The sequence below is a fragment of the Neofelis nebulosa genome, chromosome X (assembly GCF_028018385.1).
Source record: "Neofelis nebulosa isolate mNeoNeb1 chromosome X, mNeoNeb1.pri, whole genome shotgun sequence".
In the NCBI taxonomy this organism is placed as follows: domain Eukaryota; kingdom Metazoa; phylum Chordata; class Mammalia; order Carnivora; family Felidae; genus Neofelis; species Neofelis nebulosa.
In genome coordinates, this window is record NC_080800.1 from 7,904,982 (window position 1) to 7,928,096 (window position 23,115).

General features: G+C 43.0%; 1 protein-coding gene across 2 annotated transcripts in view; it reads right to left on the reverse strand.

The window, feature by feature from the left end:
* MID1 (midline 1) overlaps nt 1-23,115 on the reverse strand; it is a 588,063-nt gene that overhangs the window by 339,313 nt on the left and 225,635 nt on the right. Inside the window, exon 1 of one of the 2 annotated variants that reach the window (XM_058713623.1) lies at nt 776-1,078. The exons of the other annotated variant lie outside the window; for it this stretch is intronic. The gene's annotated coding sequence lies outside the window, so the exon portion shown is untranslated. Of the gene's footprint in view, nt 1-775; nt 1,079-23,115 lie in introns of those variants that run through there. 2 annotated transcript variants of the gene reach the window in all.

Here is a 23,115-nt window from a genome sequence, read left to right on the forward strand (position 1 = left end):
CTGTTCCCAAGTATAATACAATTCCCCTGGAAGTCTGGTAAACACTTTCACGTTTCCGTGTTTAATTACATTCAGATTGAGACTTTTGTATACGTAGAGAGTATAGCCAAATTCCAACTTAATCGACCGCAATGCCTTTGACATGAAGCCCTTGTTCATCGTTCTCGCCTCATATATAAATAGACACCCGCTACTTGTCAAAATGCACGAGTGATCTTTACATTGTCTAGAACAAAGAGCCCAGCCTGGCTTCTTTCTTTCCTCGGTGTCTCAGAAGGTGTCCTTTACTGCAATGTGCAGGACGCAAAGAGTTTGCTGCTGCATGAATGAAAAATGATACCTTCAGACTGCCTTTTTAGTGACAAATTGCCCTTCTGCAGAATATCACACTGCCTGTGGTTTTAAGAACCCACTTAGATTTACTATTACTTCCTTGGGGACTCAGCCTTCTCGCAAAGCACCCCAAGGCTCATTTCCACTGTTTCAGCGTGCAAAAAAGATGAGAAAGTTTGCTCATCGCGACGGTCTACAAACTCTTGGCTAGTAAAAACACTCTCTGCAATGTCTCAGGTGCTAAAGTCATTGCCTCTGTGAATTCTCGGTGTACGAACCAGGCAGGAAAAGTTGTGTGGAGGTATTTGCGGAGCATTGTGTTTGTTCGCGAAGGAGCTGTGGGGTTGGACCCTGAGCTACGCCTCTCCCTTCGCTTCCTGGGTGAGAGCATCGAGACGCGCCACTTAGCTGAAGCAAGCAGAGAGAGATCGGTAAGACTCACCGGCTTCCCCATCTTTCCCAGGACGGGGGTTTTTGTTCCTCAGCTGTGATCTGGAAGAGACAAACCTGTGGGTCCTCCGAGCAGGCTGCCTCGGAACAGCTGAATGGCCGGGGCGTTCAGGAAGCTTGCTCTGTCCAGCTCCGAATCACTCCCCTTTCCAGGCTGTGTGCTTACACGCCTCCCCGTCAGCGCAAAAATCTGCCAAACTCAGGTCAGCCTAACAGGTTTCCTTATATAGGTAAACATGAATTGCATTCCTGGTGAAAGAAGTTAACTAGGAATCCCGGTAACCTGGTTAACTCTATGCATGCCAGAACGGCTCAGAGTCCGCCAGCCTGCCTGGGCTCTGGTTGCAGCACAAAGGGATTTGTGCGATTTAATTAAAATCATCTTTATCCTGGCGGTCTGTGAAATTGGCCCTTCTGGTAGAACTGTGAGTCAACAGCTCGTATTTTATATCGGGACCTGGGACCGACCTCATAGTGTCCGAAGGCACTGGCAGGGGCAAAACCAAAGGAGGGGATGGTATCATTTGCCTTCTAGGTTTTTACACCCAGGTTAACTCGTCTTGAAACGGTTTTCAAAGACGCAGACAGGAGATGTGCTAGGACGAGAGCGTGACTACACTTCCACCAAATAAGGCTCAAACGCCTTACGTGAGCGGGGGAGCTCCTCGTTATTCAACTTTCCCGGGGCCCTCAGTAGATAACGCAATTGGATCATTTGGAGTGTACTCCCTTGACAAGGCAGTAATTGCTACTGTATTTTCTGATGGGCGAAACGACAGGTAATGACATCTATTTATTCGCCGTAATAACCCTCCTGAGCCCACAGAGTGACGTGTTATTTGATGGTTTCAGGAAGGAAATCTAAGGCATGTGAATTTGCATAATTGCACGGAAAAACATTTTCAACAGCTTCCTGGACTTAAGAGGATAAGACAATCCACCTTTAAGAGAACTCCTGGAAGGCCCGACTCTGGGCTCGAACTGTAGCTTTTAAATGCAAGCATGTGACAGAACAATTGTCTAATAACTGGCTCTTCCCCCCTTATATTTATCCACCGCCAAGTCCAGTAATAATTCCGTGTAAGTCTAACCAATTCGGCGGCAAGTCTTCCTGTGACTCAGTAGAGACTTGAGCCTCTGCAGCGCCCGGCCGGGTGTTGGAGGTGGAGACTGCCTGCTAAAGAAAACCTCTCTTCAGATGAATCATCTGTATTTCATCCACTGGGTGTCCCCTCTTCGCGGAGCGTCCGTCTTAGCAAAAACAGCTCGGCGCTGCGTCTTAGGCCTCTGCTCCGGAAAGGGGAGAGGATGTTTACACAGCACCTAAGCCAGCACCGGCACAAACCAACTGCAGAGAGCTTCTGCTGGGGGCGCTCCTGGCGCCGCCTCACTCCGATCCACGTTGGCTCAGATCAACTCTCGAAAATTGTGAGGAAAAACCAAAAAGAGCTTCTGTTGAGAGCGGTGAAGCACAAAAGTCGCACTGTCAGGACGGGGGACTAATCTCTGAACAGCATTTTCGGCGGGGCGAAGATGCTCCACACGGTGTTTCTTCTCATCTTCACAGGAGCGCAGAGATCAAGCGATCGCTCTCGAGTCTCATGACCAGCCTGTGGCAGGCCCCCAGTCCCAGATCTTCGAGATTTGAACTTCCAGAGAATTTCCAAAAATAGAACCAACTCGAAGGGACAGAAGAACATTAAAATGGCAGCTTTCCATGTTCAAATCTAATTTTTAATAATCATACGCCCGGAGAGTTTAAATGCAATATACAAACGGATTAAAATGCTCTTTCTCTAGTCATAACTTACTGCTAAAACGACTGCCTTTAAATGACTCCAGAAAGATCATAAAATGAGATAGGAAGTATATTTTTATTGAAGACGAATTCGGGTTATAAAACGTTATGAAGATATAACTGCAAATATTGCACACATTTTTTCTGTTCACGGTACACACGTTTCTACCGCATCAAGTTAGGACTCATCTCGACTCCCCCACAGGAAGGAATATTAGTGTTTTCTACTTATTGGGTTCTCATTAATCTTAAGTAAAACTCTCTGTTCCATGCCACGTAAATGGCTTACACTACTAGAGTCCATTTATGATCGTGCACCCTTTATGTTGTCATAATTCCCGCTGAAGCAAGTTCTGTTTATGCAGGAACGTTAGACTTTATTAACGTGTTGATGCAAGACAAAGAATGCATTTTTTTTTTTTCCCAGGGCAGGCTAAACCTTTAAGTGCCTTAATCTGGCCTCCAAATTTGTTCTTACAATTCTAAGCAAACAATCATTTAGGTTTTAAACATAAAATATCTTAGGCTATAATTATTGAATTGGAAGGTCAAAATGAAATTTGGATCTCAAAGTAGCATATTTCAAAGAAGGAATATAACCCTCTGCTAAATCCATTTTGGACGCCTCAAGAAATGGTTTGGGAAAGGCTGGCTCACTGACACAGCATGAATTCAGCCTAACCATACAGGCCCCCAAAGAGAGAGTACTTATGGCAGAATAATTACACCGTGCCCCAAAAATAGCACTTATGGGAAACTAAATAAAATATAAGACCTACTCGAAGGGGAGAAAATATCATAGTGGTTAAAGGAAAACATCAGGGGATAGATTTTAGAACTTCCCAATGACATACAACTAATGAGTAGTTGAGCGGTAATTCAAATCTCAGTCCGTCAGACTCCAGGACGCTTGCTATTTCTACGGCACCCTGGGTGTACCACACTAACCCAAGGAAGAGCAGGTGCCTTGGAGTCAGAAGGTGCTTCCATTCTGGTTCCATGTCTTGGTTGTGTGACCTTTGGTAAGTTACTTATAATGTTTTGACGTTTCACCTCTCGAGGGAAAATAAAGATGGCCACGCACCTCACAGATTACTGCAAGTACCTACTGGGTTTGTTTTTTGTTTTTTTTTTCAATCATTCCCAATACATTTATTGATGCTTCACATGGTCCAGGAGTTCTTCTAGGTCCTGGAAATACAGCCGCAAGCAAGTTGGGCACGCCTGCACCATCACAGAGCTAACGATCTTCCAGGAAAGGCTGTGTACATCCATGTTATGGAATGTGAAACTCTCACGTTGCCCTGGATTTCTCATAACACAAGAATGTTTAACTGAGTTCCACAACAATATAGAAAGATTAATAGACAAATGTCCAAGCTTAACACTTTCACTGTAGTCAGTGGCCTCTCCAAGGCCAGAGGCCGGCCTTCCCACGATCAGACTTGGTGGGCCTGGGCTGGAGAAGGGTCTGTGCGGGGTACTAATCGTAAAGGACACACAGAAAAAGAATGGTCCCTAGTTTTAGTGGAGCTTTCTAGAAGAATGTTGTGGTGCTGTATCAGGCAGGATGGGTGAGGTTATGCTCTGTTAACAAGGAACCCCTGGATCTCAGTGGCTTGTAACAACAGAGGTGTTTGTTTCACTCAGGCCAAATGTTTATAGAGATCAACGGGGAAGGTTCTCCATTCACAGCCACTCGGGAGCCCAGGCTGATGAAGGTTCCTTTCAACACATACTTCCACGGCTGCTGAGGCAGGAAACGGGGACCCGGTGAATCATGCTCTGCCTTTCAAAACTTCACTTCATAAGGGACACTTAACTTCTGCTCACCCTTCATTGGCCACAGCAAGTCCTCTGGCCCCGCTTAACTTCAAAGCAAGAGACAGAACTAGAATACACGACGAGTGGACACATGACAGATACGGCAGACCATGTAGCTGGGGGAAAGCATCAATTAGGTAGGCATATTCAATACCCCTTGGGGCCTAAAGACTGGCAATTTCAGTTCGGAAGTTACTGACCAGCTCCGGTTTCCATGAGAGTGCTTGCTTAAAGGTGGACTCCGATTATCGCTGGCTCTGCCTGAACCTTGGGGGAAACAGTGACATTTAAAAAGGATATCCCGAGGCAGGCTCTTCTTAATATTTCTATCAGTTACTTGAGTGATGAAATAAAAGACAAGTTGATTTAATTTGCAGATGGTACTAAATTGGATAGCTAACACCTCAGGGGATTGTATTATAATTCAAAATGACCTTGAAGAGTGGGGGGAGGGGGGATGACGGTAAAAAAGCAGCTTATGTCCAACAGGGACAAAAGGAGGATTAGAATGAATGGTCCACAAAATACATGCTAGAAAACCTATATTCAGCAAATATAAGCCCGTAAATTGAATATACACTGGCAGCTTAGCACTCTTACTTGTAAAGCCCTTGGCATGGGGGCATTAAGTGAGCCCCATCTCAAGAAATAAGAAATCAGAGCAAATTTAGAAGCAAGAGCTGACATTTCCAAAAGACCAAGTACCCTAGCTCAGACAGTCGCATACTTTTTCTGCAAAGGGCCAGATAGTGAATATTTCTGACTTTGCCACGCATAAGTCTCCCTGCTACAACTACTCAACCCCGCTGTTGTGGCTCAAAACAGCCACAGATAATATGTAAGTGAACGGGTATGGCTGGGTACCAATAAAACTTTATTGACGAAACTAGGCAGCCAAGCTTGGGCGCAACTGTGCAGAGCCCTGCTCTCTACATTATAAGAAGTGTCCCAGAATGGCAAGGCACTAAAATTGACTGCAAACGCCTAGAAGGCAAGAGGAGCTCTATTTTGGCCATTTTCTATTGTTCAAGTTCCTTTAACAGTACTTTCCGCACAGGTGCTAGTGAATAAATTGGTGAAATAGATTAAATGAAATTAGCCAGAAGTGTCACTACACCAGCCTCCTTATTAAATACTCAGAAAGAATTAGAATATGTCATTCTTTTTGTGTGCTTGTTTTTTATTTTATTTTTTAAAATTTACATCCAAGTTACTTAGCATATGGTGCAACAATGATTTCAGGAGTAGATTCCTTAGTGCCCTTGACCCATTTAGCCCATCCCCCCTCCCACAACCCCTCCAGCAACCCTCTGTTCTCCATATTTAAGAGTCTTTTCTGTTTTGTTCCCCTCCCTGTTTTTATCTTATTTTTGCTTCCCCTCCCTTATGTTCATCTGTTTTGGATCTTAAAGTCCTCATGTGAGTGAAGTCATGATTTTTGTCTTTTTCTGACTAATTTTGCTTAGCATAATACCCTCTAGTTCCATTCACGTAGTTGCAAATGGCAAGATTTCATTCTTTTTGATTGCTGAGTAATACTCCATTGTGTGGAGATATCTATATCTATATCTATCACATCTTCTTTATCCATTCATCCAGTGATGGACATAGAATATGTAATTCTTGAGGATGTCATGGGAATAAAATCCAAAATATAATTTACTGTCTTACTTTATCAAGTATTTATCAACTATATTGCCTTTCGGCTACAAAAATATTAATGAGGAAAAAAATATGAGAAAACCTAGAAGGATTACAACGAGGAAATTAAAGGAAACACAAATTTGCGACAGAATATACGCACACAGCACTTTTAAGTTTTTCCCCCAAGTTCCTCATAACTAGCTGAAGTCAATGAAGCAAATGTTGTCCTTATTAGACAAAGGTGAGAAGGGAGACAAGGAGAGGTTAAGTCAATTGTCTCATGTCAACAAGCTAGTGGTGATGGAGAAGGAAATAGTACCCAGGTTCCCTGGGTTTACAATTCGAGACCACGATAAACGCCATGTGCATAGAGGCTGGGAGAATAGAGCCAATACGAAGTGCAACGGAAACCCTGTGGTGTATCTTTTCGGGCGCGTCGAGGAAAGCCCAGCACTCCAAACACCATCTGTCTTTTCCTCCCCCACGTACACCTGCACCCCATCCCTCTCCAAAGCACTCTGGTTTGCAGCCAGCCCCATAGCCTCCCCCTCCTTTGATAAAGCCCTGAAAGCTAAAGCCTGGCTATGGGTGAGTCTTTGTCCCACTGCCCCTGAATCCTGAAACTGACTGCTCGTTGCCATCGCCTCTGACTCTTCCAGTCCAAGTCAGTGTCGTCTCTTGCCTAGATCGATTTCTCAGCCTCAGCACGATTGGCCTGGATCATTCTTTGTGACGGGGCGGTCCTGTGCTCTGCAGGAGGCACAGCAGCATCTCTGACCTCCTCCCACTAGATGCCAGGAGCACTTTCTCTCCCCTTACCGTCCAGGTCACAGCAACCAAAAGTATCTTCAGGCATTGTTGAATGTTCCTGCAGCTGCGGTGACAGGGGAGGGCATGACATTACCCCTTTTGGAGAACCTCTGAACTTGATGATTGTAATTGCTTCTTAATTGTTCTCCCTACTTCTGCTCTTGCCTCTCTGAAGTCTATTCTTCACAGAGTAGCCCAAACCATCTTTTTAAAACATACATCAGATCATGCTACTTCTCTGCTTAAAACCTCTAGCGGTATCTTCGTATAATTAGAATACAATGTAGTTATCAGACCATGGCTCCCAGAGTTCTCCATAGTCCACACTGGCCTTCTTTCTCCTTCCCCAACATACCCACCTTGCTCAGACCTCAGGACCTTTGTATATATTATCCCCACCGCCTGGGACACTCCTCCTGGTGTGGAAGGCCGCATGGTGGTGGCCTTCCAAAGATGTCCACATCTGAATTTCTGGAACTTTGTGAATAAGCTATGTTAAATGGCAATGGGGAATTAATGTTGCAGATGGAATTAAGGTTGCTAATGGGCTGACTTTAAGATAAGAAGATTATCCTGGATTATCCGGGTGGGCCCATTGTAATCACAGGGGCCATACAGTGGAAGAGGGAGGCAGAAGGATCAGTGTCAGGGCAATGCCAGGTGAGAGACTGGGCTAGCTATTGGTGGCTTTGCGAATGGAGGAAGGAGACCATGATCCAAGGGATGTGGGCAGCCTCTAGAAGCTGGGAACAGATTCCCCCCGAGAGCCTCCAGAAGGAAAGCAACCCCGTGGACACCCTGACTTCAGCCCAGTGAGAACTGCATTGGACTTCTGACCTCCACAACTGTAAGATAATAAATGTGGGCTCTTTTAAGCCACTACGCTTGTGGTAATTTGTTACAACAGCAATAGGAAGCCAACGCACCTGGCATCTTCACTGCTAGCCCCTAAGCCCTCAGAATGTATGCAGACTTCTTCTTGTCCAGGAGGAGGCCACCCATGATAAGCAGGACTCACTGTCACCACCCGTCCCACCTCCAGTGTTTCTACATCAACTTACCCATTTGATTTCCTTCATAGTTCTTGGTCGCTACCTGACATTACCACAGTTCATTCATCGCAAAGCCAAAAAACAAACAAAACAAAAGGCCCACCTTGACAAAAAGTAGACAACAATGACAAACTTGAAAAAAGAAACCCAGCGGTCATTGCATGTGTCTCGGAACAGGAATGTTGGAGAAAGGGCCAGGTTTGGATTAAGTAGAGAACGTTTACGTTGGATGAAAAGACATTCTGGACGGTAGTTGGAGTAATCGTGCAATGAAACCGGCTGCCAAGAAGGGCCACGGAGGCCTCGATTGTGGCAACACTCACGAAAGAGATTAGATAAGTCAAGTCAGGAGAATAAGCGGAGCCCAGCCTAGAGCATTTACTCGGTGACCTGCGTGTTCCTCCTCCAGCTTGAAAACGTGTGCAGCACAAAGCAATGGGTCACAGCGCAACATCTGCATGTAATTGCATTTCTGTTCCAATAATAAATGTTTCAACTGCTATGCTATTTACCAAAGCTGTTATCATAAAGAGCCAAGTGGGGGAAATTTGAAACACAAATGCTTATCTTAAGAAACCTTTCCTTTGCAATTCCCGGTCCAAGTACTGAAACAGCAACTTTGCTGTAGGATATGAATCGTCCTGAGGAGTTAATTTTTGAAGTTCTACTTGAGACTGATTTTTAGGTGTCTGATTCCCTGTAAAAGCCCCTTCTGTCACTCATGGTTTTCTTGGCGGTTTTTGAACCCAAAGAGGAGCAGAGGCTAGAAATTGTCCAGGTTTTCCTCACAGACCTATCATCCGATATGGGGGCCCATTGTCAATGAGGGAGAAAAGGTGCCTTTTCTCTTTTAGTCAAGAATGTTTATTCTCAAAACAGAAGACGAGAATTATAGATTTCCCCCACCCATCCTACTCCCATAAACTACCCCCACCCCGGGGATTTTTGGCCTTTAAATTGCTTGCAAAATGCCAGGACATTTAACAATTATTAACAGCTAATGTAGAAAAGACTAGAAAATCAAAGAAACTCTTCTTTCCTCGGGTCAGCCTCGTCCTCCCACCTCCCCACAGCGGGAGATAATTTTTCTGTCTGCCTTGGCGCAAGAGAAGCTGACTTCCCTGCAAAACTACCAGTGACACCAGCAAAGGCGAGCAATTATTTTGGCCTTTTAAACTCAACTTTGAGGGGACGCATGTTCCGCAAAATAAAGCAGGTTGAATTCTTAAGCAATTTGCTTAACTTTGCATCGTTGAATTGTGTCTGTTGGCCACTCAAAACTTCACCGCTTTGAGTCAAGTATGAAGACTCCCGTCAAGCTACAGAGAAAATAAAACCACAGCTCTGAAAAGGCTACCTCTCTCCATTTGGCTAGGCAGGTGTTTCAAGACCATGTCGTTGAGAGTTTCCCTTTTAATGAGATGGCAAATAACCACGAGGGAGGGCCAATCCTCAAAGGGCAATGAAAACAAGCAATTTTACAGCAATCATGCTAACCCACCTCCCCGTTTCCCAAGGTCTGTATTTCTTCACTCCTAGATGCTTACTTCTCACTTCATTAGCACCGTTTAAAACACCACAGTTGAATATCAAAACCAAATGAAAATTTAGAACATTCTTTTAGGAAGATGAAAATATATCACGGTTTTCCAAAGTGATTTTTAACTATGCTTTAAAACCCAGATCGATGGCAGTGGTTGGACTATCAGATGGCCAGCATCTAGGCTGCCTACAGTTTCTCCTTTTCCCACCCGGGGCCCCTGGCCCATAGTATAGGTGACGATGGAGACAGACGTAGAGAGATTCATTCATTTGCCAAGTAATAGCGGGTAATGTGTCAGCCATGTGTCCTGATATTAGGGTAGATAACAGCAACTTAATTAAAGGTTGGAAGAATGTCAAAAGTTATGTTTTAGTGAAGCATATAAAACACCCCTGTTACGATGTCACGAGAAGGACACTTCACTTCACCTCTGTGCTATTTTTCCCCAAACCCATAGAAGGGGCTTGAAGTCCAATACCAGGAGGCCAGTATGGCTGGGTGAGCGCCCTCTTCTGGGTCGCAGATTTCATGCCGTTCCTTCACAAGGTGGTCGGGGCCAGGGAGCTCTCTGCTGGGTCTCTTTGATAAATGCATTAATCCTCACGACCTAGTCACCTCCCAAAGACCTCACTTCCCAATATCATCACGACGTGGGTTAAGACTTCAACATATGAATTTTGGGGGCACACGAACTTTCAGATCATAGCAACTAAATTGAGAGTGACATTCTACAAAATACCTGACCAGCACTCCTCAAAACTGTGAGTCTTAAAAAGGAAAGACAGAGAAACTCATAGCCCAGGGGATCTCAAGGAGACATAATGACTAAATGCACTGAGTCCTGTGGATGGGATCCTAGAACAGAAAGAAGACATTTGTGAAAAAAACTAGAGAAATCCAAATGAAGTCTGGACTTCAGTTAAGAGTAAGGTACAATGTTGGTTTCTCAGTTTTGACAGAATTACCATGGTCATGGAAGACATTAACGTTAGGGAAAACCAGGCCAAGTGTATACAGCATGTCTCTGTACTTTCTTGGAAACTTTTTTGTTGATCCCAAATTATGTAAAAATAAACGAGTAAAAAATTTAAAACAATTTTAAATATTTAAACATGTTTTTAAATGCCTCCCCCCCCCCCCCCCCCCACCAAACAAGAATAACACATTAGTTTTATACTGTAGCCAGAGAAGGAAAGACAAGAGGAAGAAAAGAGCCATCCAAGAAGGACAGGGACGGAGGCAGGAACATGCAAAGGAAACAGACAGACATGGAAATAGACTCTGTATCCCTCTGGTGGACTCCAGCAGTTCGAGCTCCCCAGCCTGGTTAGGTGGCCCCCTGCTATTATTCTCTTAAGCTACAGGGATCAGAAGAAAGGATTAGTCTTTAAAAGAACTGAGAGATTTGACATAGATTGGAAACATATTGGAGTACTGAGAAACTTCTCTGCCTTTTTCTATTTTCAAATGTTAGGTTTTTTTTTTTCTATGTGATTTTGAAGGCAGATGTGTCAATGAATAGCTCTGGTTTAGCAAGTTTTTCAGGAACCTTGGAGAGAGAGACTGATCAGCAAGCTTTTGAGACTGAAAGCTGTCATGTCTTAGAGGGCTGTTCTTTGAGAATCCCATACTGTCTAGTGTCCCAATGCTGAAAGGATACATTTAGGATTGACCTTGGCTTCATCCTAATGGGTACTTCTATTTAGAAATCAATCTAGCTTTTGGTCTACCTGGGAATATATATAATGGGAAGCCAAAAAAAAAAAAAAGTCAAAATCCCTAAGGTTAGGTTAAGTTTTCACAATTGCACATATGAAGTCTTCGGGGTTCTCTTCTTCAAAGGAGTCCCAGCATTTCACAGACGTTTCCCTGATCATTTAACCTCACAGTTAATCTGCAATTAATGTGTGCTTAGAATTTCTGTAGACCAGTGTGCATTCACTTACACGTTCCATGGTGTTTTTCTAAAAAGGACTTGAAACAGTAGTAACTATAAGTCAGGATAGTCTTGACAAGGTTAAGTGTGAGATATTAACAGTCAATCAAAAGTATTTGATTAGTGAGGCACCTGGATGGCTCAGTCGGTTAAGCGATCAACTCTTGATTTCTGCTCAGGTCATGATCTCAGGGTTCGCGAGTGTGGCGGGAGGGGGGAGAGGGGCGCCTCAGGCTCTGTGCTCATAGCAGGGAGCCTGCTTGGGATCCTCTCTCTCCCTCTCTGCCCCTCCCCCATCTTCACTCACTCTCTGTGTCTCTCTCAAAATAAATAAATAAACTTAAAAAAAGTATTTGATTAGTGTGTGCCCTAAATCAGTCCAGACATGTATTTCCTGGACGGGCTACTCACACCCAGGGCTCCAAATCTTTTATTGATGTTGGTCCCAGAATCCACAAGCCATATTAGATGCAAGAAATCTCTGTCTAGAAACTGATTGAGATTTTGGTAATAGTTGGCATATTGGAAGTGGGAGAACAGGGACAGAGATCTGCAAAGACATCTCAGGGGACTGCATAGTTCATCTTGAATTAGTTTTATATCATAAATGTGAAGCTATTGTGAGCTTGGATTTAAACTTTAATGCAGCAAATTACATAAACTCCTTAACAAGAGCCAAAGTTCCAAAGTGCCCTCTTACATTTGTTTTCCTTTTCCACTGAAACAGCATACCAAATCTGAATCTGATTAAGCCGGCTGAATTTGTTATCAGCGCTAGGAACTATGTATGCTATACAAAAAATTACCTTCACCTAGAAACGCATGTTTAGGTGGTTTTACTCCTAAAAGGATGCTGATTAGAAAGATGTCAAATCCTGGGAGAGGCCACACTTTCTTTTTCCCAAGAGAACCTGGTTTGTACATAGGCTGGAAACAAGGTTGGGATGTTGAGGTGTGAAAACGCACAATGACTGTACAATAAGTTATGTTGTCGACGAGGGATGCCCTGATCATTGTCTGCCAAGCACAATGTCTGGCACTTAGCATATAACTAGCTTTATTCCTGTGTATCTGTGTATCTACCTATGTATCTAGCTATCTTTGTATCTATCTCAAAGTGTCTCAACCTCAGCACAATTGACATTTTGGATCAGAAAGTTCTTTGGTGTGTGTGTGTGTGTGTGTGTGTGTGTGTGTGTGTGTCCCTCAGAAATTTCCCCCAGAGAAGAACCACTGATGACCTCCACCTCTACCTCTACCTCTAATGTCCAATTTCTAATCTCTAATGTCTAAACACCTACATACCTACAGAAGACATACATAAATGAACAGATTTTATGGTAAAACCTCCAGGCTTCAACCTGGCATGATCAACTGAGAAAGTGTGCAAGATTAATGGGATTTACTGCATATGATAATTTGTATCTATGATAATAATGAACTATCATACGATGGTAATAAATGCAAGAGAATTTGGGGGGGAATCCCCTGTGCTTGTCTCCCCTAAGCCTTCTTATCTGTTACTTTTCTTTTACATACCAGGTAGAGACAAACTTCTTGAGTGCACACTGCTTTCAGATACTGCATAGAACACATAATTCGACTGTTTTTGCCTCATCAGGTTAGTAAACTCATAGCAAATCATAATAATCCCAAAACAAAGCTCATTTGATACACAAAAAGTATGCTTCTTGAGGGGGAAAATGGGATTTTTTAATTTAAAAGGTTTTTCTTTAAATATCAAGAGCCAGAGCCCCAGCTAATTCTGACCATAGAAATTGTTAAAAAGGACCAGAGAGATTTGATTTTTGAAAGCAAAGAGAGTTGTGTCCTACTTCCCATCTGGAATATGAGGAAAAGGCAGCTTTGTGGGGTGCACTGCCCCATGAACCCAGGGCTTATATAGAGTTGATACTCAATCATTACCATCTACAATAAATCAGGGTACATATTTAAGAATACTTAACTGGTATCACTTCATATTAAACTTTAGTCACAAACAAGATCATAATTCACACAACTTCGGTCACTTTCTTTGAATCGAAATCCCCACGTCTGCTTTCTCATTATGTATCAGACTCCCATGCACCACAACTGAGTAGAATACAGCCAATTCAACTAGGAAGTAGACAGATGGCCTTTGGTATGCCATTAAAACTCTTTGAAGCTCTTTGGTTCCGTCATCTGTAAAAAGGGAGGGATACTAATTTCTATCTCTTAGGTTTTCTATCTCTTAGGTTTTTCATCTAAGGATGAAATCATGCTCAGAGGACCCACAGGTTTGTCTCTTCCAGATCACAGCTGAGGAACAAAAACCCTGTCCTGGGAAAGATGGGGAAGCCGGTGAGTCTTACCAATCTCTCTCTACTTGCTTCAGCTAAGTGGTGCGTGTTTGATGCCCCTGGAGACTCTCTTCCATGGTCAACAGATATGAATACAGTAGCAAAATTAATTTTCCCCCGAGCTTGAATCAAGAATGTATATGTGAAAACCTGCTGAAAAGTGTAAAACACAATATAAATGTAGGTAAAGCAGCAGGACAGTATGCCCTACTCTCCTTAAACTCATCCTGTCTCTCTTTAAACAGGAGCAGGATGCACTTAAAAATATCGGATTCCCTTTTAACCTTGATCACTGTTTAAGGGCATCCAGGCCACCTGATCCCAGGAGGTAGACAGAGTGAAGACCAGCTTCAGCCTAAAGTCAGGGCCGAAGTGTTTGTCCAGAGCTGCCATCGCTCACCTGGCTTACTGACCCTTGTCTAACTCCCAAATATGGTGGACTTGACTGTTCCATCCCGGGCTGGGTGACCTCCATTAACTTGACCCCTCATTTACTCCCTCCTCATTCATTCACTCATTCTTCTCTGATGAACCATATTCAAATTATAGTAAAACAGTGAGAGTGAATGAATGTGAACACATACACACACACACACACACACACACACACACACACATTAAATACAGACATTATGGGATATTAGAAGAATCCAACTAAAATGGTCCTAGAATTTAATGAAAAAAAAGATTACAAGGAGGAAGCTTATGCAAGTCTTTGTGGAAGAGCATCTAATCTGGTCTTTGAGGTATGGACAGAATTTGGGCATAAGGAGAGAGTGGCTATGTAGGTGTTCATTTTATAAAAATTTATTAAGCTGAACATATATGCTTAACTTCAAAACATTTTGGCAGACACTTTAATAATCATGTTTCTAAAGTTTGCACTCCATTCTCTGCTCCTCTGACCATTCCAAAATATGGAATCTGAAATCTATATTTTAATTAGGCTAACAAAATTATTTTGTCAAACCACTGCTAACAATAATTGGGGTGTACTGATGAAATGGAAAACTAGGATTGGGATTCATCCATCTAAGTCATCTAAAACCCTGAAACTGAGATAATTTTCCCAAAGAAATAGAATCTATAGCTCTCTTTGCCTTCTTTGACTCAATATTTCCTTTTGTAACATATGGATAATATTATTTGTCTCCCTGAGGTGTGTGGCTATTATGGGAGTTACTAGGGCAATTTGTTCAAGTACTTTAATGAGCCCAGTGTATTTGAGATCAGTTCAGAAGATCTTTCTTCCATGGGCAGGCTGACCAAGGGTTCAGAGACTAGTTCATCCATCACAAAATAAAGGGCCTTAGCAGAATCTACCCAATGGGTGGAGACTGAACTACTCACTCACAGTCCCTTGGGGGAAAATTGACAACTAGATTGGTGAGTGGCTTGGAGGTCCAGAGATGGCTGTGGGAAGGACAAAGAAGGAGTATTAGAGTGAGATATAGAAGAGAGAAAGTCCAGGTATCAAGTGAGAAAATGTTTCACTCGGTGCCGACCTTGGAGGGCAAGAGATTAGGAATCAGAGGATCTAAGGGTTAAGCTTAAATATGGGGATTTGTATATTCTAGTTATGTTTCAAAATCAACTTATAATAGGTGACACAGACAAAACAGAACTGCTAAAATAAGAATAAAAGAGTAAGAACAAAATAATGAACCAAGGGCAGCAGCTGGATAAGAAAGCAAGTCAGCAGACGTATTACAATTGGACACAACTATTAGCTCCAAGAGCACCGGTAGCCAGGGAAGAAAGGGAAACCAGACAAATTACATAGTTTGTGTGCTATAAAGAAAGAGACAAACATTTTACCAGCATCAAGACACAGATATTTTATTCAATGGATCTTGTAGTAAGCAAAATAACGGTCCCCCAAAGATGTTCATGTCCTAGACCCCAGGCCTGTGAATGTCACCTTACATAGCAAAAGGGACCTTGCAGACATTATCAAGTTAAGCAGCTTGACATAGAGAGATTCTCCTTAATTATCCTGGTGGGCCCAACATAATCACAAAGGGCCTTATATGAAAAACCATAGGTGGCAGGGGCATAGTCAGAGGGAAATGTGATGACAAAAGCAGAGGTCTCAGTGATACCATTGCTAGAAGGGAGCCATGAATCAAAGGCAAGGAAACCAATTCTCCCCTAGAACCTCCATAAAGCATCACCACAGCTGAAACCTTGATTTTAGCCTAGTGAGATCTAATTTTGGACTTCCGACCTCCAAAACTGTAAGATTATAAATTTATAGTTTTTCAAGCCACGAAACTTATGGTAATTTGTTACAGCCGCAATAGAAAATAAGTGCGTATGTTTCAATAATGGACCGAGAGAAAAATCACTGAAATGTAACTTCTACGTCACTTCTGTTGGGAGTAAAAATAATACTGCTGAGTTATAGAACTTTCTGCTGAGGATGACTAGATATAAGAATAAAGAGGAGAGAATTTGGAGTGATTTCTAAACCAAGTACTTCAGAATCCATCTGAGGTGATGGTGAACACCTTGGGATTCCTAAGTCCATCTCCAGTCCTGCTAAACAGATTCTGTGGCTAGGACCTGGGAATCTGTACTTTCAACAAACAACTATATTCGTTATCATTGCTGCAGACAAATGATCACACATTTAGCAGCTCAAAGCAATACCCATTTATTACTCCACAGCCTTAGATGGTACCTCTGTTGTAGGGTCTTACAAGGCTGTAGTCAATCCGCCAGTTGGAGATGGGATCGCATCTGAAGGTCTGACGGAGGAAGGATTCACTTCTAAGCTCATGCAGGTTGTTAACAAAATTCAGTTATTTAAGGGCCGTTTGACTAAAGTCCTAGGTTCCTTGCTGGCTATTGGTTGGAGGATGCCCTCAGTACCTTTTCAGATGGGCCTCTCCAACATGGCAGCTTGCCTTATCAAAGACAGCAAGAGAGAGAGCCCACTAGCAAGATAGGGGTTACAATCTTGGTAATGCGATCACGGAAGTGACATCCCATTACCTTTGCCATACTGTTTTGGCTAAAAGCAAGTCCCAGGTCCCACCCACATTAAAGGGAGAGGATTACACAACGGGAGGAGGGGGAGTATCAGAAAAAGAAATTCATTGGGGGAGGGTGGTCTTAGAATCTGTCCACCATGGCATCCCAGATGACTCTTGCATACAACCAACTTGGGCAGCACTAACTTAGGAGAACAAATTCGATTAGAACGAGTCGAGCATTTCACAGCTGGGCTTTTGACAGGAAGTGGATGTGAGAATTTCAAGGCTGGTGATGTCTGAGCTGTGTCTTTTCTGTAACAGATGCTATGGGTTAGCATAGTGTCCGGACCTTAAAAACAGCCCGGATCATTACTTCCAGGCCCCTCTGTGCTGCCAGCTCAGTTGCTCACTGTCTCTGAGCCGACCTCAACATCTCCGGGTACCAGCCCAAGCTGCAGGAAGAGTGGGGAAGGAACAAAGGGGGATAAACTGACAGGGTAAGAGCGGGTTTCTGAAATTCATGAGTTTTGATTATTTTTACTTTCTCGTCAAAGAAATGTAAATTTTGCCCTGCCGGACTATAAAGAGAATCCATTTCACAATTTAAGCAGCTGATTTCAAATACTATCCTATTTCAAGCTCCATCACATTTCCCTCAGATACTGAAATGATATCCTGGCAGAAACACTGGCATGTGCTTGCCAATCCCTCCTGGGCACAAAACTAAACACTTCCCAGCCCCTTACAGTTAAGTGAGGCCAGGGAATAGAGCTGGCCTGGGGCAAGTCGCCTGCCTCCTAAAACCTTCCGCGTAGTCTTTGAAATTCTCTCTTCAGTCACCTCTTGGCCAGATGTTGAGAACATCGCGAAGGTCCCTAAGGCTCTGGTGGTGACAGAGCCGCTAGACTGAAAGAACCTGGGTCCCTGGACACCTTTTCCACTGTCACCGGTCAACCACACTGGAGCGAAATGTGTGTGAGAAACACACGGTTGTGGAAAGTCACTGTTCATTACAACAGCTGACATTAGTTATCCTGACTGGAACAGCTGTCTTATTTTCTCTGTGGGACAGATGTCACCTGCTGGTGCTAGACACCAGTTCTCTCTCTGTGGAAACTGAGGTCTTTTCTTAGTGTGTCTGTATGACAGAGTGGAACTTCCCATTCTACCTCAAATGCTGATTCCAAAGGGGTCGATTGCCTGGAATCGCCATACTCTCACCCACGTGACTTGACATCATAACACCGCCAACCTGCGCCCCCAGTCTCAGCTGCAGGGGGCCTCGTAGGACATTTGACAGCATCCCTGGTCTCTGCCCACTAGATTCCAGGAGACTTTCCTCCAGCTGTGACAACCAAAAATGTCTCCATTCATGGCCACGTGCCTGGGGTGGGGGGGGCGGGTAGGATCAGGACATTGATCTTGCTTTCTATCTTAGTTGGCTCCAGGCCTCTTGTTTACCAGGTATTCTGAAACTGACCAATGACCTAGCCCAACGTATGCGCCCAATTTTTTTGTTTAATTTTTAATTGTTCAAATTGTGAAACAATTGACCGTTTAAGGTATACGATGTATTGATCTGATACATTTATATATTACGATATGATTCCCACTGTAGCCTTAGCTAACACCTCTCTCAAGTCACATAACTACCACTTCTTTTTTGTGATGAGAACTGAGGTCTAGCCTCTCGGGCAGCTTTGAAGTTTATAATATCGCCACTACACAGTGCATTTGATTCCCAGGACTTCTTCATGTACGAGTGGGAGGTCTGTACCCTTCAACAACCTCTCCCCATTCCGCCACCCCAGGCCCTGTAACCACCATTCTACTTTCTGTTTTTATGAGTTCAGCTGTTTTAGATTCCACATATAAGTGAGATTGTACGGTATTTGTTTTTCTCTGGCTTCTCTCACTTAGCAGAATGCCTTCGATGTCCACCCATGTGGTTGAAAAAGGCAAGATTTCCTTCTTTCGAGGCTGAATAATATTCCGCTGTGTATATACACCGCATTCATCTGTTGATAGACACTTAGGTTATTTCTGTACCTTGGCTATTGTGAATAATGTTGCAGTAAACGGGTGCAGATATTTCTTCAATATCCTGTTTTCATTTCTTTTGGATATGTACCCAGAAATGGAGTTGCTGGATTTTAAGGTAGATCTATTCTTAATTTTTTGAGGAATCTACGTACTGTTCCCCATAGTGCCCAAAGCAATTTATATTCCTACCCACCCAGTTTGAACTCTGGCCATATGGAGAGGACTTTTTTTTCCTCATCAGAACAACTAAAGTTTAAAGTTTAATCCTCACCTAACTGTCTTGGGATCTGGAAGAGGTACTTCAAAAAGAATGTGCTGTTATATGGGCTACACGTTAACAATATAGGCTATTTTCAAATCCCTTAGACCGGAAAGATATTAAACATGATGCATTTCACTGACTTGACATTGACAGCTATATAGGTAAAAAAACAAAACAAAACAAAACCCTATGAGGGGCGCCTAGGTGGCTCAGTCGGTTGAGCGACCGACTTCGGCTCAGGTCATGATCTCGCAGTTTGTGAGTCTGAGCTCCGCGTCGGGCTCTGTGCTGACGGCTCAGAGTCTGGAGCCTGCTTCGGATTCTGTGTCTCCCTCTCTCTCTGCCCCTTCCCCACTCATGTTCTGTCTCTCTTTGTCTCTCAAAAATGAATAAACGTTTAAAAAAAATTAAAAAAGACCCAATGAGCGTACATGATTCCACACATCTTCTTTCTCAACAGAATCTCCCAAGTAAAAACAATCTCTTTTGTCTACATTTAAATGAGCTTTTAATAATGTTTCATTAAGATCCCCATATGATTTGTATCAATATTTACATTTTGTTTTCAGTGCTGTAGAAATCAACTGTTTTTTTTCTCAGGGAAACCGAAGCTTCCTCAAACACCTTACTGCTTAAGGGAAACAGCCACAAATGCTAAAGGTTAACATTTCAGCCCAAAGGTAAACTGAACAACCTCTCTTATCCTCAGAAACAAATGGAGCTAATTTCTGAATTTGCTACCAAAAACATGGCTTCGCTGATGCTCCCTGTGAGTTAAAACAAGCCCACAAAGTAAAAGCATTATGCAGGCAAGTGAGCAGGTTCAAAGCTTCAAACGAAGAAACACAAACAATTATGCCTCTTCACAAAAAGGAAAGTTCTCCAAGTCACTCTCCAGTGTCACCTCACCGTGACTCAAGTTTCTTTATGTTTCTGTATCCAGATTTGCAAATGCTATTGTCAACAAAGTCCTCACAAAACCAGAACATAACGTTCTAGGCTCATTCTCTCTTGGTAATTGTCCAGTAAGTGTATTTGGAACCAAGGTATGTTATTTCAAGGTCTTCAACACAGCATGAGAAATCTGGGTTGTCTTTCATCCACTTCTTAAATCTTTTCTCTTAATAATGATACAGGAATCCAATTTTATTTTTATTTATGTAAATGTTTTATTTATTTTCAAGACAGAGACAGAGCATGAGTGGGGATGGGGCAGAGAGAGAGGGAGACACAGAATCTGAAGCAGGCTCCAGGATCTGGGCCGTCAGCACAGAGCCCGATGCAGGGCTCGAACCCACGAACTGTGAGATCATGACCTGAGCCGAAGTCGGACGCTCAACCAACTGAGCCACCCGGGCGCCCCTACGGTAATCCAATTTTAGCTTGCATTTTACTCAGTGCTCTTTCAGGCAGTACAGAATTCGGTTTGCTCACTTGCTTCCCAAGCACTCGGGCTGAAAAAGTGTTATTGTCACAGCAAATGATGTGATTTGAAGACTTAAAAGGAATTAAAAGGATAAAAAAGAAAACGAGGCCCTACCCTGTCAATAAGTCATCTCTCCGATTTTATGACTAAAAGGGCAGCGGAACACGACTTTGTTTTCAATACAAAGTAGAACTCAGGAAAACCTTCTGTAAATAAGGAACTTTCTCAGGTGCTCCGAGGGTGGCTTTGAAGCCTACAGGAATAGAATGGGATGTGGCCCACAGGATGTACCAATGAATAGTTAAGGCACAAGCTTCTTTCTTGTCACACCAACTTGCCCATGTTAAGCCTCACAGTTCAGACCACACAGGAAGCCAGCATATATTCGGCCCTCTATACACAAAATTCTTAGCTTATATTGCCGGCCCAGATCATCTCCTCCAAGGTATTTTAAGCAGAAGAAATATTTTGCTTTAAATCGAGTGGCCCAGATCTTAGCTTAAAATCAGAGAGGCAAGTAACTTCCATCTCTTAGAAGAGAAAAGGCAACCTGGAGAAAAGCTGAAAACAGAGCAGGGAATTTCCCCTTCTCACCATGTCCTAGACATCTTCACCCCCCATTCCAGGTTTTCAAAAGTCACCCTACAATTCAGAACTCCAAGCTTAGGCTTCTCATGTTCTTGTCATGGCTTCTGACCTTTCAGCTGACCCCCTGATAACCCAGCAGAAGAGAGATTAACTTACCATATGCTGAAAGGTTCGACCAGCCCTTAGGGGATATTGAACTACATGGAGAACTCCACGTCCTGGCAGGGGAAACACAGTCTAACCCAATTTTCTTACCACTACATGCATTTCATGGGCCTGGGAAAAATGGATCTTCTTACTTGTTTTACCAAACTCCATCAAAACATGACTAGGTGTCGCCCAAACAACTAATCAGACCCTGGATTTTATTGTGGCTCGAGGGGAAAGCAGAAAGATCATTGACATTTTCTTGGCTCTAAAGCTACATTAGGGGACCTCACAACCCAAGCATTCCTCAAGGGATACCAAATGTCACATGATGTGGAAAGAGGTATTAACTCAGGGACCCAGATATCCTCATTCTTGTTTTGGAAAACTGACTGACATTTATGAGGGCAGTCATCCACAAAGACATGGTGCTATGCTTGTTCTCAGTACCTTCTTAGAGTTTAGTCCAAAATATTTGGCTAATTCTTAAAGTCTCCCTTCTCATGCCAGAAAATGTGTATTCAAGAATTCTATGCATTATCATCAGCAGAGAGCTACTGCTCAATCCAAAGGTATTGCCTGCTGGGTAATCTCCCTTCCATAGCTGCAGATCTCTGTCTTCCCTCACAGACATCCATCACCAGGATGGCAAAGATCCATAGTCTCTTTCTCAAAGCATCTGGGTCAAGGTACATAAAATTTTCAGTCATCTCTCCTGACCATAGGTGGCATTATCAGTTTCAATAACTTCTCTACTTTTCATCTCCACTGCCCCTACTTTGGTTCAGGCTAACATCTTGTCTTCCTTGTGTTATCAAAACAACCTGTCTTGTTTTGTTGTTTTGGTAAAAGTTATTGAGATATAGTTTACATATCATAAAATTTATCCCTTATGTGTGCATCTCAATGATTTTTAGTAAGTTCATGGAGTTGTACGACCATTACTAGAATCTGGTTTTAGTACATTTCCATCACCCCAAAGAGATCCCTCTCTACTGTTTTCCATTAATCCTTGCTCACACCTCTAGTCCTTGACAACCTCTAATCTTTGTCTTTTTGACAGATTTACCTTTTCTGGACATTTCACATAAAGGAACCATATAATATGTGACCCTCTGTGATTGGCTCCTTTCACTTAGTGCAATGTGTTCGAGGCTTATCCACGCAGTAGCATGAATCAACACGTAATTCCTTTTTTATGGCTGAATAATAGTCCATTGTATGGATAGATCATATATTGTTTATCAATTTACCCGCTAATGGACATTAGAGCTTTTTTTTCATTTTTGAGTTATTATGAATGATGTTGCTATGAACATTCATATACAAATCTCCCAAGCGGAGATAAATTTCATTTCCAGGATTGGAATTACTGAGCTGCATAGTAAATTTTGCACGGTGCACTCATAGTTGTTCTACTGATCTCACATCTTGATCCACTTTAATACCTTCTCCCTACTACAGGTAGAATGTTATGAAAGTGCAAATCTAGAAATTGTTTTTCCCAGTTAAAACACTCTACAGAAGCTCCGCATTGTTTTTAGGTTAAAACCAAAACTTTGCGAGGTGCCTGGGTGGCTCATTTGGCTAAGCATCTGACTTCGGCTCAGGTCACGATCTCACGGTTCGTGAGTTCGAGCCCTGCATCGGGCTCTCTGCTATCAGCACAGAGCCCGTTTCAGATCCTCTGTCCCCCCCCACCTCTCTCTTCCCCTCCCCTGCTCACGCTTTCTCTCACAAAAATAAGTAACCAGTAAGAACAAAACAATACTTTGGCTACATTGTTTACGGAGCCCTGCATGATGTGTTTTCACTTCTGCAGCCTCTAATCCTATTGATCTCTCAAGCCCTTAGCTTGGGATTTTCCCTCTACTTTGAACTCTCCTTACTTGTAGGGTAATGGTTTAAGAGGCAGCTCTGGAGCTAGATACCTGAATTC